Raw genomic sequence first — 20,152 nt, forward strand, 5'->3', positions numbered from 1 at the left:
AGTAAGATCATACAGTAGTTTTGTAAAACACATTGCTGGATTGCAGCACACCAGTATCTGATTAACGTTACAGACGGTAGCTAGCTAGCATTGTTTGTAGCTCCAAGCTAACTTTTTTTTCCTCGCATTTGCAGTTAGCCGTGCTCTGCTCTTGTCGGCTAATCTTGTCAGCTCATCCTTCGCTTTCTTCCAGTATCGGATTCTTCTGGGGTCAATGTTGAAATGTCTCGCAGCGTTTTCACCCGAGTTTTCCTCCGCATACTTTAAAACTCTTTTCGTTTTGTTGTTGAAAAGTCCGTCACTAGCACCAGAGCCTGTCATCCTCTGCTAGCACTAAATGAGACCTGTGTTACATCCAATGTAGCTACTGCCAAACTATTGGCACCTGTACGTTACTACAAACTACACTTGGCTGAGTAACACATACTCAACATAACATATACTAAAATACCGGTACGACAATAATACTTTACATACAGTACCATAATCCAGAAAAACAAAAAGCATGAATATATTGTTGAATCTGTTAAATTAAATTGGTAGAAATGTACATTATGATGAACTTGAATATTATTTTACTTAAAGGTGCTGTAGGTAAGATTGTGAAGATCCAGGACTTTGCCAACAAATTGGAACATCGACAACTTCTCAGTCCCTCCCCCCCCTTTCTGCTGCAGCCCAAACCGTCTCCTAAGCCCCTCCCACACAAGGGAGTGCGACACAACTGTCTAGGCATGTCAGAAAACATTTTTGATTGGAGAAAATCAACCGGGAGCGGTGGAATTTTGCCAATCGCACTACAGGCTGTAGGTGGTGCCAGAGGAGCTGGATTTTATTATATTACATAATTAATGTAGTTCTACTGGAACATAGGGTCAGTTTCAGCAAATATAACAGTTAGTTTTATAAGACTTACCTACTGCATCTTTAATATTATATGAAAGGCAATTAGGAGATTAATTAATATAATGTTTATTTGTCCGTGTTGACCACACACTCGGCCACTATCAGAGGCCCGGCTTTTAATTGACTACCGTTTTTTTTATTTGAGGAATTATGGTAGGCTAATGAACTTTGCATTTAAAAACAAAAATGATAGCCTACTGTTAGATTTGTGTGCTTAAGTATGCCTTCACAACAAAGACGACTGAAGAAGAGAGAGAAAGAGAGCTCAAAGATGCAGCTAAAAGATCTGCAAAGAGCTGGATTAAAACCGCAAGCAGGCCAGCTGTGAGACAAGCATTTGATAATGTCAAGCAACATTATTCATTTAATGTGAAGTTGGCCTATTTTATAAGAAGCATTTTCTTTAAGTTGGAGTAGGGTAATAACCCATTAAAACAAATGTTAAAATTAATAATAAATGCACAGTAAATTGTCTGTGCCCTGTATAGCATTGTGAATAAGTTATTTTATGTATCTCAAAAGTTCCAGTTGAGTAAAATACTTTTACTAGCTGTAGTCAGGTTGCAATTGTTCTTTATTATATATATATATATATATATATATATATATATACATATATATATATATATATATATACATATATATATATGAGATATATATGAGCTGGGCAATGATTAAAAGTTTTAATCGCATGATTTCCCTGATTAATCGCGATTAATCGCATTGTTATACGCAAAATCCAATAATGAATTCAAAAGTAGTGTATAGCGCAATTTTATTTTAAATGTTCTGTTCAGTTGTCCAGCCCTAATTTGAAGACATTAAAATTATATGATCCACTAGTCTCGATAGCAGTATCGATAAACTCGGACCGTATTGAATCTTGGGTTTTGAGAAATTGGAACCGGGTCCTAATAGAATCTGGTCTCAAGACCCATACCTATTTATTTCATAAGGTCTTAAGGAAAATACAAATGTTCATCCCTGGTGTGTGTATGTGGCTTTTGAAATGCAGGTCCGAGTCCATGGCTACATCTAGCTTTTAGTGAATGAATGCCATACTATTAATTCTAGTTTGACATTCATAACTGAAATCTTGGAATAAATCATTTCTTTAGAAATGTTGAAAGTGCAGCCATAATTTAGTAAAAGCGTCGTGCTGTTCCGGATTGGCTGCTTTTCGGACAGCCAAATTTACCTGCCCGAAGAGGTCGTCCCTCCTCACAACAGTAAAGATATAAAACAATATGATTCAATAAATTCATAACTAAGCACAGAGCAAATGTTGATTCTTATTCACAACGCTTATTGAAATGTTAAAAAGGGTCAGTATTTAATACATTGGTCCAGTATATAGACCGAATCACTGTGAGCTAACATAAAAATCATTTCTGGGTGTTTTTTTGTTTTTTTTACAACTACTCGCACACATTTGATGACACTTTATTATACAATTTCATGTTGGAAAAATGAGGAGGAACCAGGCTGCCGGAGTTAGCCGATGTGTGTGAGAGGGGGGAGGGGAGTCTATAAGTGATTAGTCACCTGTGTGTGTAACGTTACATGTGCGTCTGGCTTTCATGGCATCACACCCATCGTCCATAAAAGTCAACCATGGCGAAACACGTACGTGACGTTGCACAGCGCTGTTAGTGAAAAATCATGATTTTGCAGTCCAAAATCCATTGGTGAATGGTGATTTACTGAGATGAGACAGGTATGTCTCTGAGGTCAAGTCTCTTGTGGTTATGTGTGTTTTCTCACCTGCTGCATTTCAGAACAATGCATAGCTATATATAAGAATTGAAAGCATTTAATATGTTATTCTGACTCATTTATCTATTATATTGCATTATCAGCTTGAATTAGTTTTTTGGTTGATATACTCCATGTAATAAGGCTATCTTAATATGCCAAAAACCACCAGGAATGCTTTACTTTCAAGTTACTAACTGTATTTTGCCTTTAAACATGAACATACAGTTGGCACAGAGCAAATATTGAGGGGTTTGTTGGTGCTGGTTATTAGGAAAATATTGCTAAAATTAATAACTAACCAAATAATGTTTTTTAGAGCACAACCACGTAATATGCATTGCGTCTACAACTAATGACAGCCTATAAATTCAGGCATGCAGACTCCTCACCTTCCGGCGAAATTCGGTCAAAATGGGTCACCTGCGTGATTTGTGCAGATCCGATAAGAAAATATTTGAGCGGGGTGTCCAGCCACAGTTTTATAATGAACCAAATACATTTTTACATAATGCTTCCTACGCCACCCCAGATAAACGCCAACAGACATGCTAGGAGACATGCACTGTAGAGTCCACGGCTTGATCCGAACACCCCCGGAGCCCCTTAGAGGGTCGGGGGTCTGTCGTATCCTTCTCACCTTTTTTTACCCCTGACCTGTTTGCATGCCTGAACATGGCAGCAACTAGGGATTAACATTAATTATTTTCTAACTAGTCATTTCATTATTTAGTTAACCATAATCTCCGTTCGCTGTGCTCTGTACCCGGCTCACAGTCCGACCACCAACTACTGCTGACCTGACGGAGCAACATGCGGAGCTCCGGAGCCGGTGTTGAAGAACTCTGTTGTGGCTCACCCATCTACTAAATGCCGCTGATACGGCTAAGCTGTGACGGAGGTCTGTAGCGGCTTAAACAACTAGCAACCGCCGCTTTGTAGCACGGAGCTCCTCTCCACGGACGTTTTTTTTTTTATTACTATTTACTACGAAGGAGCTTGCTACAGGTATGCTACAGGCATGAGACCATGCAATGTTAATGTACCAAACTCAGCAACAGGTGAAAAGGGGGGCAAGGTTGCGTGACTAAAGCCTAGTCTCTCAGAAGGGCTGACCGCTCCAGGTCGGTTGGTCGATGAGTTGATCAGCATGCTCTTGTACGACCAAATTCTCATTGGTCGGACAATTGCTGCTTTTACTTTCATACGGCCGCCTGTCAACCAAAGCATTTTTCCCAGCTGGAAATACAAGACACACTCTTATGAAAAACACCCAGCTGGAAGGTTTTTATTTTTTAGCTGAGACCAGCCCGGCTCCAGACTGCAACATATATGATTTATTTCTATTTGACCAGCTCTATATGGATGTATAAATAGCTCCGATGTAGTAAACTACTTTTGCCATGTTGCTGTAACGTTAGCTTACGCTTGCTACATTTATTTAGGGGCGATAAATGGATTTCACTATAAACCGCGCTTTAAAATGTCACAGTTAACTAATCGTAAAAGACCCGCTTCATTGAGTGTTAATAGACTGCACGTTATGTGCAGTGTTCTTATTAAACCTCCCTGACAGCATAAACGCACACGCGCTACACACATGAAATCAGAAGCCAGTCAGTAATGGCGTCCCGTGGTGGGGTAACTTACCGCTGCAATTTTTAAGCGTTCCATCAAGTATGCAAACACCAGATTACTTACTTACTCCTCTTCATCGCCTATGGGACATTAGGCTGAAAGGAGATCTCTCTATCACATTTAATCCGTGGCAACGTAGCAGCGCGGTGGCCCCATGGTTAGCACTGTGGCCTTGTAGCAAGAAGGTACTGTGTTCGAACCTAGGTGGGTGCTACACATTGGTGGTGTTAGAAAGTAGTCGTCATCCCCCCCGTCCCCCCTGAAGCGCTTTGAGTGTCTATGATAAAAAATGTAATGACTTATTATTAATTAACGTGCTGAGAATCTCCCCGTGACAGGCACATCTTGTCTAGCAGCTCCTCCAACTTTGAGACACACCAGCTAGCCGGGCCGTTTTGAGACCTAAAAGGGCCAACTTCTTCTTAAGAAGGACAGCACTGTCTTTGTATGTGATGTGACAGATTCACCTCTAGTCCCAAATCTTTTCAGATTCATTAAAATAAAAAGGTTGATGACTGATCATATCATTATTTTCAAAACTGTTTTGTGTTATTTCTGTTTCAAAAGGCAGCATCAAGTAACCCCTTAAGAGTATTCATGTGATTTCATACAATAGTACTAAAATGAATTGCATTCTAACTTGTGAAACTGGGATTATTCTTCAGACTATAATCATACCAACAAAAGTTATAATCGTTGCATCCCAAGAAGAAGCCAAACAAATGTATATTATTATAATAGGGGTGGTGATGGCGCAGTGGATATGACACCTGCCTTTGGTGCGGGAGATCTCAGTTCGATTCCCACTGCGATGCATCAACCAGTGTGTCCCTGAGCAAGACACTTAACCCCTAGTTGCTCCAGAGGCGTGTGACCTCTGACATATATAGCAATTGTAAGTTGCTTTGGATAAAAGTGTCAGCTAAATGACATGTAATGTATATTGTAAAAAAGAAATTCTTTGTTGGATGCAAATGTTCTTTTCTGCATACAGCCACCCTGTCCATCAGGAACAGAACACCAAGAATACAAATACTCTTATGAATGCATTATAATTAATAAAAAATAAATTTAAAAAATGTAGTTGTCACTTAGGAAATATTACAGCATGAGAATACAAAACTGAAATGATATTTAGAGCTTTTATGCCAAACGGAAGAACTTTGAAGTCAAATTTCAACCACTTAACCTTTTGAAATTATTTTAGTCTTGTACTGCACAGCATCAGTCAACGTAGTGCCATTGGTACTGGTATAAATTTTTTTGAACAATCAGAATACTTTATTGATCAAGGCTCCAGACTACGACCAAAATGTTAGAGTGTGCGTGCGTGGTTTTTTTTACACATTAAACGTAGAAGGGGCGCGTCAATGAATCCAGAATCTTTGGCAGGCCAATGAGTGTGAGAAGGATACGGAATGGCCTGTAAGTGGCTAATGTGTGGAGGGGGAGGGTCCTAGAGATAATCGAGGGCGCATAAACGTCTGTGGGAAGGAGACAGATATCACAATCTGCTACGTGCGTCTGAACAATGAGCAAGCCAACTATTGAGTCGTTCTTCCGACCTGCGGGTAGTGTGCTAGTGCCAGAACCCACCATTTTTGGGAAGACTGGCTGCGAGAATTCAGCTCCATGAACTGCAAATGTTGCGGTTGCTACCCTAGAACTGCGGGGAACACGAAGTTTGCCGACAGTGAAGGCACTTCGCAGGTCAAACACAATACGCTAGTTAAACACAATCTTAGCCTCAAGCATAGAGTATGCAATGACATGTTAATGAATGAATGGTTGCTTTTAGAAGACAAGAGGCTGTGAATCAGAGCACAGATGAGGCAGAGGTGATGTTGAAATTTAACATGGCTAGGGTTGGGTACCGAGACCCGGTGCTAATACGGCACCGGTGCCTTAACGACCGTTATCCACTGGACTGAATAGCAATGCGGATTTCAGATTACTTAAATGCCGTCGCTTCTCTCTGATGCTCCGAAACAGATGTTAAAGTATCGTTTTAGCACCGGTATCGGGAAAAAAACTCCAAACGATACCTAACCCTAAACACAGCCTACTTCGTTGCTAAGGAGGAACTACCCTTCACCAAATTCAAAAGCCAGCTCGACCTTCAAAGGAAGAATGGCTTAAAACTTAACGAAACATACAAGAAAAAATTATTTTGAAGGTATGGTATATTTTTATGTATACTGTCATGACAGCGATGGTGGTGACTGTTTACCTTCTATGTTGTATCTTCAAAAGTGCACAATAAATAGTGACACTGAATTTGAAACAGCACATTGTAATTTCTGCATATATTATCAAAGTGTTTATTAGTAATAAAGTTGAAATTATTAGAAATGTGAATATTTGGTTAACATGTTGATATATGGTGTGTGCCCCTAAATTATCTAGCATGGCTCCGCCCTCCTACGTACTTACGCTCAATTTTCATTTCCCTTCAGTACTACGTCTGGGTTCTCGGTATAATCTTGGGTTTTCGCCTTCAAAATTGTTGCCGGTACAATCAGTGAACAGAGGGAGTGGCTGAGAACGATGACGTTGAGGCCGTGCGCTATAGTTGTGGCGGAGAAAGATGTGAGCGAAGCCATTCGGTCCGTTGTGGCAACGCCGGCGAATATCCAGAAGTTAAAGCCCGAGCAAGAACAATCTTTGCTGAGTGTTGTTGGTGGCCCTGATGTTTTGGCCCTCCTCCCCACGGGGTTCGGGAAAAGTTTCATTTTCCAGCTCGCTCGGTTAGTGGTGAAGGAGTTGGCTAAGGCTAACTCTAGCGATGCTAATGCCAAATATAAGCCTTGTCGGTCTCCCCTCTTGTTGCACATGCGCATGACATATGTCACGACCAAACGTTAGCGATTGGTTATGGCAGATCCAGAGTGGCTCTGGGCAGATACAATAGTTTTAAACTTCAACAAAGTACCTACCTGCAAGGAAGTTAACACTTGTCAATGGAGAAAGGCCAGACTCTCTGTACAAATGACATGCACGAGAGTCTGGTAGGACCAGTCTTTACATTTTCTGGTTGCGCCCCTAAAATGTTCGGTTGGGGTCCACTGTGCTCCTAGTGAAAAGAGTTAGTCTCGAGCCCTGCCCTGTGATACCCTGTGATACCCTGTATTACACCGTTCCTGTTTCGGGCTTCCAGACCGCAGTCCGGGATCACAGGAGAGAAGTTCCCTCCAGGGCCGATGCTTTCAGGGGTAACACCTTTAACTTTGCTGGCAGAATGAGAAGCAGATGAAGCCACCGTGTCTTGAGAAGCTTGTTGTTTATTGTTGACTGGAGGCTTGCTTTACAACGTATTTTCTGACTCTTGTTCCTCTCACTTTTCTCACAGTGCATTCACTCGTACGCTAAGTTACTCTCACGCCGACACTGCTGACGCTCACTCTAGTCTCCATTTAGTGAGCACCATTTAGCAGTTGGTTGTGAGAACCACGCACGGAACAAAAGAGTTAGGACAGGTCAACGGTTATCCCAAAGTTAGTTTATTTAAGATGAATGCTTACAATGCTTGTGTAATACACTTTTCCTGTCTTAAATTAGGATGACACATTGACTTAGCAACTCTTTATCCGTAAAGACTTTTTTCCTAAATCATGTCCAACCCCTAATTACCATGGTTACCAAACAGTTAAGATAGGATCTGCAAGTTACGAATGAGAAACATAAATGAACTCTGCATTATTGTATTTTAATATTTAATTCATTACCCACTTCAGGAAAGGCTGTTTTCTATACTGTATATCTTAACTGTAAATAGTTTATATTTCCAATGCAAACAGAATCTTTTTTGACAATATTTCAGTTAAAGGAATATTTCACCGCTGGAAAGCTGAATATATCTTTAAATTGGGTCACTTATGTAGTAGAAATGTGAAAATATTTTTTAAATTGGTGCCTTCTAGGCCAAGAAAAGCCAGAAAATGTGTTTTGGTCTTATATGGATGAAAAACACCAAATCCCAGAATGCACCTGCTTCGTTGCTTTGAGTCCACTCCCAAGCCACGCCTACCGCTTCACAGACAGACCGAGGCATTCAACTCAACTCAAGCGTGTTTTATTTCAACCATATACATGAAACAACGTTTCATCGTGACTCAACGACATTATATAAAAACGACATACGAAACAGTCCAGCTTGTTGTTTAATGAGCAGACACTTGCAAGCAGGATGGATGGGACAGGTGGACAGCTAGCGTTAGCTTTCCACCTAGCCGATGAGGATGTCCCCTAGCCGGCTAGCGGCATTGAGCGATACCGCTGGTCTCCGTGCAGGCAAAGTTTGCGTAGTGTGCCGAGTATTGCGTCTGTAATAACGTTTCCTCCATATTCTCCGATCTGTACCGATGTATCCCCGGGTACACACGTCCGGTAGTTTGAATGCAGATAATTGTTGTAAATGTTTTCTGCTGAAAACCGAGAGCCTGTTTAGCGAAGATTCAAGATGGCTGACAGTCGTTTTATCTGAATACCTCGGCCAGACTCGGCAGTCCAACCCCTGTGGGCGTGTTGAAAACATACGGAAGTAGATCCTACTACTGGCTGATCGTTTCTGGCCTCTGGCTCTTCCGATGACGCAAAAATCGTCATTTTACGTCATCGGAAGATTTTTTCCAGGCCCCAAATGCAGAGATCTCTCGTCTCAGGGGGACATGAGGGAGGGAGGCACGGTCATTCAGAAATACTATCGGGTTTCTACTGATACAAAGCTGAATGCTAAATCGGTGAAGTATCCCTTTAAAGGGGACTGTCTGGTGAGGTTCAGACTGTTCATAAAACTTAGTTTAGTTAAAAATCATGTACCATAGGATGTGAAAATATACACATATAGTTATGGTGGTTGAACAGATACAGATAATGACATCTCTGTAGGCAGCCCACAAAAAACTGACTGGGTTGTCTTTTTTTCACTGTTTGTGGACTGGTTTGCAGTCCAGATACCCTAATGAACGCATGCACTGCAAAAGTGAGTTTTTCATGCCAATGATCTAGGCTTTCAGCAGCACACTGAGGTTGCCAAACCAGGCTGAGATGGTGTACCTCAGGATGCTTTCAACTATTTTCCATGGGTTCTTAAAAAGGGTTATCTCTACTGAGTTCAATGATACCTCACACAAGACTCTACGTCAAACGGTTAATGTGTTGCAAAAGGGGGCGTAGACTAAGTATAGGGGCATGGTTATGACTATTAGTCAAAATTGACATTTAGATATCCTCAAGACAGGACCCCTGTCAATCATGAGAAATTGCGGGCATATTGGACAATGTACATTTAAGATGCAAAATGTTCCTCATTTATCGATCAGTGCTCAAAATGGCAGCCACGTCCAAACTGTTTGAGAAAAACTCAAGCTTTTAGGAACTTTTCATTGTTAAGGTTTTGAGATTGTACAGACCAAATTTAAAGTCGATTGTCCTGGAGCAGATTGAACAATATATACTTGATTGAACAATATATACTTGAGTTACAACCACTTCCTGTTTTGATGGTGCAACTCACAAAATGGCCACCGCGCCACTGCTAGGCCCATGGCATGGACCAAATTTGAAGTTGATTGGATGAAATATCTAGGAGGAGTTGTTAAAGTACGGTGTGTGGAAATGGCAAAAAATGCACTCATTTCAAACTTTCAATTCAATTGGCGGACTTCCTGTTGGGTTTAGGACATGGTTCTAATAGGCTTTTTTGTACGTATTTGTTAATATTTATATTAATGGTTGTTTTTTTGTGTTTCAGCAGATGTCCAGAAAGTGATTGTTGGTGAAGAACATCAGCAGCAGTGGAGCTCCAGTCTGGACCAGGAGGACACAAAGCCCCCACACATTAAAGAGGAACAGGAGGAACTCCGGATCAATCAGGACGGAGAGCAGCTTCAAGGGCTGGAGGAGGCTGATATCACCAAGTTCACGTTCACTCCTGTCGCTGTGAAGAGTGAAGCTGATGAAGAGAAACCTCAGTTCTCACAGCTTCATCAAATACAAACTGAAGAGATAAAAACAGAAGCTGATGGAGAAGACTGTGGTGGACCAGAGCCAGCCATGTACTTGGATCCAAATACACATTTAAAATTACTAACTGATGACGAGACTGGAGACTCTTCTGAACCTGAGACTGATGCCCATGATGATTGGAAAGAGACCAGAGAACCTCAGTCAGGTTTAAACTCTCTGAATAATAATGAAGTCCCTGTCAGTGATTTATGTACTACAGTTGAGAAAGAGCATGAGAAAAGATTTGGCACCAGTGGACATCTGAAGCGACACATGAGATCTCATACAGGAAAGAGACCATTTAGTTGCTCAGTCTGTAAGAAAGCTTTTATAAAAAGTGGAAATTTACAGAAACACATGAGAATTCACACAGGAGAGAAACCATTTAGCTGCTCAGTCTGTAAGAAAGCTTTTACAGAGAGAGGACATTTAGTGACACACATGAGAATCCACACAGGAGAGAAACCATTTAGTTGCTCAGTCTGTAAGAAAGCTTTTACAGAGAGAGGACATTTAAAGGCACACATGAGAGTCCACACTGGAGAGAGACCATTTAGCTGCTCAGTCTGTAATAAAGCTTTTATACAGAAAGGACATTTACAGAAACACATGAGAATCCACACTGGAGAGAAACCATTTAGCTGCCCAATCTGTAAGAAAGCTTTTACAATGAGTGGACATTTACGGCAACACATGAGAATCCACACTGGAGAGAAACCATTTAGTTGCTCAGTCTGTAAGAAAGGTTATACAGTGAGTAGTACTTTACATAGACACATGAGAACCCACATAGAAGAGAAACCATTTAGCTGTGTGAAGTGGAGCTCTAGTCTAAGGAGAGCAGAGAACCTCAGTCAGGTTTAAACACTGAAAATAAATTAAGTCTCTTAACATGGTGTAAGATGTAATACTCTGGGTCCTTAAACAGTTTTCAATATAATAATTAGAATTTTAGGCTTTAATGTCTTGAATATGATTTTGATAGGTGTTAAAAATGTATTTGATTATGAAGTTAATGTGTCTGTTGGTATCCCATGAACTGGACTTCTTAGGAAATGAAAGAGCCAGTCCATGCAACTCCAGCTCTCTTTAAAATGGCAGCTATTCAATTCAATTCAATTGTTTCTTCAATTCAATTTTATTTATAGTATCAAATCATAACAATAGTTATCTCAAGACACTTTACAGATAGAGTAAGTCTAGACCACACTCTATAATTTACAATTTACAAAGCCCCAACAATTCCAGTAATTCCCCCAAGATCAAGCATCAACCCTTTTAGGAAGAAACCTCAGCAGACCCAGGCTCTTGGTAGGTGGTGTCTGGCGGTGCCGGTTGGGGATGTGATGAACAGTGGCAATAATAGTCAGAGTAAAGATAATGGAACAGTGACTACAAATGGTTGTCGTAGTAGTTCATGTCATAGCAGGGCACTGCAGGGCGTTACAGGATATAGCGTGGCACAGCAGAGCATGGGTGGACGTAGCAGGACGCAGCCAGACACTGCAGGGCATCGCAGAGCGTGGCAAGGTGTAGCAGGACCACAGCGACAGCTGCAACCAAAATCTTGGTGCCACCCTAATCCAAGGAAATATTCTGGGCGAAAAAAGAAACATAAGGACTCCGGGGAGAAAACTCCCCAGAGCTAGGTTAGTAACAAGCATTTCTGGTACAAGGATGCACACAAATGGAATCAAATGGAAGGAGAGAGGAGAGAGAGGAGAGATCAGCTCAGTGTGTTGAAGGAAGGAACTCCCCCAGCAGTCTAGAACTATAACAGCATAACTAAGAGAGACAGGTTAAGGAGAGGAGCCTGGTTGGGCTAGAACTCTCCCCAACCGGATCAGACTGTACTGGCCTGCCTCCCTCTACTTTTATTGTATTATTGATTATATGGTAGATGAATCTGACGACTATGAAGAGAAGCAGGTGGGCCGGGCTAGGCAGACGCTGCAACTCCTCACTCCCTAACTATAAGCTTTATCAAAGAGGAGGGTTTTCAGTTTATTCTTAAATGTGGTGACGGTGTCTGTCCCCCAAACCCAGACTGGGAGCTGGTTCCACAGGAGAGGAGCCTGATAGCTGAAGGCTCTGGCTCCCATTCTACTTTTAGAGACTCTAGGAACCACAAGTAGCTCTGAATAGTGGGAGCGTAGTGCTCTAATGGGACAATAAGGTACTAAGAACTTCTCTATATGATGGTGCTTGACTTAGGTGCTATGATTTAGAGCTTTGCCGGTCAGGAGAAGGATTTTATATTCAATCCTGGATTTTACAGGAAGCCATTGCAGAGAAGCTAATATAGGAGAAATATGATCTCTTTTCTTCTTGTCAGAACAGGTGCTGCAGCATTCTGGATCAGCTGGAGAGTCTTAAGACACTTATTTGAGCAACCTGATAGTAAGGAATTACAGTAGTCCAGCCTGGAAATAATGAATGCATGCACTAGTTTTTCAGCATTATAGCAATATAAGGAGAATAGAATTGGTCCAAGCACTGAGCCTTGAGGAACGCCATGGCTAACTTTAGCGTTCTTGGAGGATTTATCGTTAATATTAACAAATTGAGATTGATCAGAGAAATAGGACTTAAACCAGCTTAGAGCGATTCCTTTAATGCCAACTAAATGTTCCAGTCTCTGTAACAGGATGGTGTGGTCAATAGTGTCGAATGCAGCACTAAGATCTAATAAGACAAGTATGGAGACAAGTCCTTTGTCAGCAGCAGTTAGGTCGTTAGTAATTTTCACCAGTGCCGTCTCTGTGCTATGATGCATTCTAAATCCTGACTGAAAGTCCTCAAATAGACTATTCCTATGTAGACAGACTTCTCAAGGATCTTGGAGAGAAAAGGAAGGTTAGATATAGGTCTATAGTTGGCTAAGACCTCAGGATCGAGTTTTTTTTTTTTTTCATATCGCCATTTCTAGCCACTGGGAGACCATAGGCAAGCTGGGGGAACTCATATTAGTATTACAAAACCTCATAAAGTGAAATTGTCATGCCATGGGACCTTTAAGTGTGAAGTGCTGTGACAACACCACCCCTAGGAGCAACCACTCCACTGCATCTCTCAGCAGGGGTCCAGGTCAGCTCTTAGCTAAAGCGTGGCCTACTGAAAGTATGGTGACTGAATCATTGGACCTCAGAGCCACAGTTCTCCCAGCCTGGCTTTCTCACAAAACCAAGGAGTTCTTCCTCTGATAATGTAACCAACTCGGGCCAGCATTAGCATGTCAACAGCAGCTAAGCAAAGCCGTTAACTGTTTAACTTCTGTTAATGTTCATGTATTGATTTGCTTTAATGCCATCCAGACCTATATTGTTGTAATGTTTGTTTTGCAGTCAAGTTGTTTCAGTTAGTCAAATGTTTGTATGAAAAGAACTATACAAATGTAAAGGCTACAGTAGGCCTATTTTATACACACTTAGACACATACAAACACACTATGTATTATTAATGCATGGATTGGCTCTTTATGCGAATCCACCTGTAAACTTAAAATCATCCACCTTTCACCCACCTAAATTAATTATTTTCTCAGATTTAGAGACCCACATGGCCATTTCACTGTCCCTTTATTTTAGGAATTGGGACGTCCTTCAACATGGCGCGCTGAGAAGGATTTCCGGATCACAAGCAGGAGTGTCAAGGAGGTACAAATTTGGAAAATGAGAAAGGCCCTTTAAGTTGCAGTTCTAGAATGTTACTACTGTTCTAGAATTTAAAGTTGTAGTGTAAGAATGTCACGTTGAAGTTCTAGAATTTTCCGATGCGGTTTAAGACTAACTTTAAAGTTCTAGAATGTTCAGTTACAGTTTGAGAATGTTAACTCAAATGGTTGGTGAATAAACTAGGTGTGTTCTATTCATACTTTGCAGTGACGTCATTACCATGGATACCTGGCGGGCAAGAAACGCCGATAGAATGGCGCTGAACAGTGGCCAGTCACAGGAATTGCAGCCTTGCAGATTTCCAATACTACAATCAATCAACTATTCAGACCATATGTCACTCGGAACTTGTGATCCATACACAGCACCCGCTGATGTTTTCATTGCTTTGAAGCTGGCAAAGTCTCTACCATACTTGGAGTTTGGAGATATTTACATCCATCTTATAGAGAATCCGTCACTTTACACCGCACAAAAAATGAAAGCCTACAAAATTACAGATAGCTATCTTTTTTTCAAGAGTGGATAAGTAGTTTATTTTTTTAAACCTTCTGCCAACACTAGGCTATGTATCATGTAGGGTGACCAGACGTCCCGGTTTGACCGGGACAGTCCCGAGTCCCGACAAAAGCTGTGTCGGGACACTAAAATATCCCGGTTTACACCAACCACTATGAAATTGTCCCGGGTGTCATCGATTACATAACCGCCGTGGTCTTATTATGGCCCGATCATTAACTAAACCCATGTAGAAAGACTAATAAAGCGTCCAGCGTATGATTTTAACAATGTGTGTGTGTGTGTGTGTGTGTGTGTCAGTCAGTCAATCGTAGGTCTGCGTCTGCATAATCTGTGCCGCCAGCGTTACGATGTCTATCTGTAAACATTGTTGCAAAGCCTCTTCTTATCGGTCTCGTTTTAACCTAACTAAGTCTTTTGCTGACACCTGTGTTAAATTTCACAGTAGGCTTTCAGCCAACAAATTGATTTCTTGAGCAAATTCACTCAATTCACACAACAAATATACGTTATAGAATGATGTTCTTGCCCGCCAGCCAGTAGTTGTGACGTCACATGCAAAGTATGAATAGCCAATGCTTACATTGCACTAATGTCATGTGTTTTTATGTACCATGCCAATCTGTGTTAATGTAGTGTTTCTGTGTCATTTAATATGCCAGGGTAAACAGTCCTTTGTGTTTACTTTTTCATTTGCTTCTTTGACCATACTGTGTAGCATGAGGATTGGGTCCACATGCTGATGGGATGCTAACAGAGGTAATCTCTGCAACAAGTTGCTGCTGAGATTTGAACCCAGGATCTCCTGTTTACTAGACAGGCACTTTAACCAACTAAGCCACAGCACCTCCTTTAGGGCTTCTGTAATATAAAAAAAAATTAAATTCTCTTTCATCTTGTATGAGCTGTTTAATATGTACTATAACTGAGATTTTGCTGAGGTTTGCACTGATAAAAGCCCCAAGAGCAATGATAAGTCTGGATATTCCTCTCTCAGAACAGTATTGCAAGAACGAGACTGACGGCAAAGTTTTTGTCTCCGATGTGACGCTGAGCTGCAGGAGAAACCAGCTGTGATAATCAGAGGCTGATTGCTGGCGACGTGCAGCTGGACTCCTGACTGCCGCCACAGCTGGCTCCACTCCTGCAATCAAACACACAGACACCAGCACAGCCACGCAGAAGCTGCGTCCACTTTCTGTCTTTCCTCGTGTCTTAGGCCGTCCCACCCAAGGGGGTAAGCTTCGCTTCAGAACTCGAACCTCCTATGGTGCCTTTTTGATGCAACCAAACGATCACCCGACGTTAGCATTCCGTTGACTGCCATTCATTTTGACGTCACTTTGACAGCAAATAACTTCACATCTGAAGCGTTTAAAGACTCCATTTGTCCATTGTGTATTTCTAAAGAAACACGACAACGTATAAAAGGCTCCATTACCTTGTACCTCACGTTATGGCTCATGACGTTTTTGTAAAAATAGGCTAACGATTGTGTCATAACAACGCAACTTACTGTCGAACAGTAGAGGAATTACCGTATAGTACAGCATAAGCTTGCAGGCAGATTTGACTTACTTCAGCTGGTTAAGTTTAATTACTAATGTTAACTAGCATTTTAGTTACCAATAATTAGCCTGTGCCTACGTTATCTCCTTACATATACCTACGCTCTCTGTCTCTGCAAGATTTGGAACGATTGAGATTTCTCTTGGCACAGCTACCAGAAGACTTCCAACTTTCAGACACGTTGCTCACGTCACATTTACGTCGTCTCTCTCAGTTGGAGGCTGTGCAGTAACGCTCAGCGCTTACCGGAAAAGTGCTTCTAATATCCTTCACTGGTCTCCGTCCAGAGCAATGGGATCTGTTTGTCCAGTTTATATACTGTCTATGTGTACACCCCGGCCACGTTCAGCCCCGACAAAAGTAGCAAACTGTGTGTTTAATCTCTGAGAGGCGCTGTAGCTTAGAGGTTAAAGCGCCTGTCTCGTAAACAGGAGATCCTGGGTTCAAATCCCAGCAGTGCCTGTCCATTACCTCAACACTGTGTTGTCACCAGCATTTACATACAGTGACCTGTTTATTTTCAACAAACAAAATTCCTGATTTCCCAGAGCCCAAAAGTTATATGTAACATTAGGATGTTAAAGGTGCAATATGTAATACTTACAGCTAGTGTTTAAAATAGTTACCTCCCCCTCCCCCCTCCTCCCCAGACTCAAAGTTGACGGAGGTTGCCAGGCTGAGACCGCAGCATCCACAACAATGTTGCTAGATGCTTGTCTCACATAGCCAGACATTACTTCACAGCACAGCAGAGTAGCTAACGTTAAATACTGGCTATATTGACAGTTATAAAAGCCCATGTTCAAGCGGAGCTCTGTAACCAACTGAGAGACACACTTTTTCGGCTTAGAATTACACTAGGATCCGCTAAAAACACAACAACCTCGCTGTCCTTTCCACCCATCGGACAGCCACACTTCCTTGGCTTAGAATTACGTTAGGAACCGTTAAAAATACCACTAACTTGCCGTCCTCTCCACCCGATTGAACACATCTTATTGGCTTAGAATTACGGGAACAATCGCTAATCACACTGCAAACTCACGGTCCTCTCTTCCAGATTTACAGCTCCCCTTTCTTGGCTTAAAATAACTCAACGTTGTCGGCTACGGCCGCTTAACAATCTGCACGTTGTAAACAGACGTGGCCCGCTTGCCTGGTCCTCCAGTAGCATTACCAGTTAGCAGGGTTAGCACGGCAGCGTTAGACAGGACCAGTCTGGATCCCTTTACTGGCTGTGTCTCAATTGTTTTTGCAAGTAACCAACTTGGGCTCTAAGCTTTCTATATCTTTCAAATACATCTCCAATATTTACCCAGGGTTTGTTACGTCTCTGGTCACGCAACTGTAAGAAACATGCCGTTTTTTTTAGGTTGGGTTGAATCTATCTCCGTTGATCCTGTTCGTTTGTTTGCTGCTTTCATGGCTGTACTAACGTTACATATATCTGGCAAACTGGGCAGTTGATACAACACACAGGCCAAAACACAAAAAGACATTTCAAAAGGAGAAAAAACTGGCATTAGCAATGTTGTCAAGAAAGAAAGTATTTCAACTTAGCATGTTTCCTTAATATATGATGACGCAGAATGTGGCAAGGCAGGTGGCACTAGGGGAGGAGCCGCCACCCGAGTCTAACTAACCGACAACGCCACCTGGGGACTTCCACCCCAAGATATGTTAATTTCTACTTCAACAAGCACTTCAGTTATACAAAAGGCTAAACAGGTTCACTAACTGAAGTAAGACAGAGACGTGGTTACAAAAGAAATATGCATTTATTAATGAATAATTTATGACTGGAAGTGCCTGTAAAAGGGATGATTAGAAATGAGGTTTAAATCAAATTACAATATGAAAGGTAGAAAAGATTTTATTGCAATATATATATTTAACAATCAGGTTATTTCTTTTTAAAACAGATACACTCCCAGTTATGGCTTGAATTATCAAAGGAAAGGGGGGAGAAAGTGGGCAGAGGCCAGCTGTGGAGAGACAGTAGAGACAGTAGAGAGTCTACTAAGGGTGTGTTCCAGGGGTGCACCAACTTACCCACCGCATGTGCCCACTGCAATCGATAGTCACTGCAAACCGGTTCACTGCAAATCGAGTCACCGTGCTGTTATCACTATAATCTGTGAAGGGAACCACACTAACGTGCCAAGCCTCCACCACAAGCTGGCTACTAGCTCCACTGCAAAGCAAAATAATGACAAAATAAAGAAAAGAATAAACCACTTGATAACCTAAAATACAAGCAAACCAAACAGGGGTGTCCTGGGGGAACTAACAAAGCTGTACTTACATGATTAAAATCCAAAAACAACTAAACTAAGGCAAAACAATTGGGGTCATTTTTGGATTTATTACAGTAAATATATTACATATTGGACCTTTAACAATTTAAGCTTAAAACCATAGTATGATGCAGCCAGAAAGTAACATGTTATTATACATCTCAAAAGTGTACGCATGGCATGTCTCCTCCTAACTCCTGTCTAAGTTAAAGACTTAAACTTACAGAAATAAGCGTGAAACTTCCCCAGCTGATTACTGACATTAGATAGATAGATAGATAGATAGATAGATAGATAGATAGATAGATAGATAGATTTTTATTGATCCCAAAAAAATGGGAAATAACAGTGTTGCAGCAGCAAAATATCAGACATACAGCACACATAAAGAGTATACATTAAATAATAGGAAACAATATACATGAAATAATAATTGAATACTACACGAGCAATATTTAAAATCTACACAATTTGGGAATAAAATGTACAACTGTTTCAATAGATATAGATAAACTTAATGTGCAAGTTGGGGAGCAAAAAATGTACAACTGTTTCACTAGTAATGGTAGGATGTAGATAAACCTATTGTGCAAGGTTGTGCAAGGTGCATTCAGTGCAGTTGTGATGTATATGAGTCTTATCTCACACTCAAAGTTGAATTGCCTGTGGTTGGAGTGATTTCCTGTAGCGGTCCGTGCGACAGCGAAGCTGTCGGAGCCTCTTAGAGAAGGTGCTCCTCTGTTGGACCAGTGTGGGGGGGTGGAGAGGGTGGTCGGGGTTATCCATGATAGATAACAGTTTGTTCAGTGACCTCCTCTCCACCACATCTTCAAATGTGTCCTGTTTGCAGCCATTCACGGAGCCAGCCTTCCTGATCAGTTTGTTAAGTCTGTTTATGTCGCTGGCGCCGATGCTGCTGCCCCAGCAGATGGCGGAGGAGAGCAGAGCGCTGGACACGACAGACTGGTAGAACATCTCCCACATTCTGCTGCACACGTTGAAGGATCTCAGCTTCCTCAGGAAATAGTCTGCTCATCCCCTTCTTGTAAACAGCAGTGCTGTTGACTTTCCAGTTCAGCCTGTTGTCGATGTTGACACCCAGGTATCTGTACTCCTCAACCATGTCAACATCTCCACCCAGAATACAAAGGGGCTGCGGAGCCGTTCCCTTCCTCCTGAAGTCAATCACCATCTCTCTGGTCTTATCCACGTTCAGCAGCAGGTGATTCTTACCAGACCACTCCACAAAGATGTCCACCGGCGCTCTGTACTCTCCCTCCTGTCCATCCCTTATCCACCCAACAACTGAGAACTTCTGTAGGTGACATGGCTCTAAGTTGTACTGGAAGTCTGTGGTGTATAAGGTGAACAGAAAGGGAGACAGCGCAGTCTCCTGTGGAGCCCCCGTACCACTCACCACCACATCAGACAGAACACGGTCCAGACGGACAAACTGTGGTCTGTCTGTCAGGTAGTCAGTGATCCAGGAGACTGTGGACGCACCGACACCCATCATCCGCAGCTTCTCACCTAGTAGCAGTGGCTGGATGGTGTCGAATGCACTGGAGAAATCCTAAAATGTGATTCTCACAGTGCTGCCGCCGCCATCCGGGTGCAAAGGAGCTCGCTGCAGAAGATAGATGACAGCATCGTCCGCTCCCAGACGAGGCTGGTAGGCAAACTGTAGAGGGTCCCGAGAAGATCTCACCTCACCTCAGGTAGGCCAAGACCAGCCTCTCCAGTCGAGACGGGGTTTAGTGAATGATATACAACAAAGCAAACAGAAGA

The 20,152-nt window shown here is 41.9% G+C and overlaps 1 protein-coding gene and 2 non-coding genes across 3 annotated transcripts in view; 1 reads left to right on the forward strand and 2 right to left on the reverse strand.

Annotated features, from left to right (window-relative positions):
* The window catches only part of LOC120554212 (gastrula zinc finger protein XlCGF57.1-like), a 443,376-nt gene that overhangs the window by 302,402 nt on the left and 120,822 nt on the right, over window positions 1-20,152 (reverse strand). The window lies entirely within an intron of this gene.
* On the reverse strand, window positions 15,273-15,346 carry trnat-agu. The gene has a single exon. It is a non-coding gene; the product is annotated as a tRNA-Thr (tRNA).
* Window positions 16,457-16,529, forward strand: trnat-cgu. The gene has a single exon. It is a non-coding gene; the product is annotated as a tRNA-Thr (tRNA).

This window comes from Perca fluviatilis, chromosome 24 (genome assembly GCF_010015445.1).
Source record: "Perca fluviatilis chromosome 24, GENO_Pfluv_1.0, whole genome shotgun sequence".
Lineage (NCBI taxonomy): Eukaryota > Metazoa > Chordata > Actinopteri > Perciformes > Percidae > Perca > Perca fluviatilis.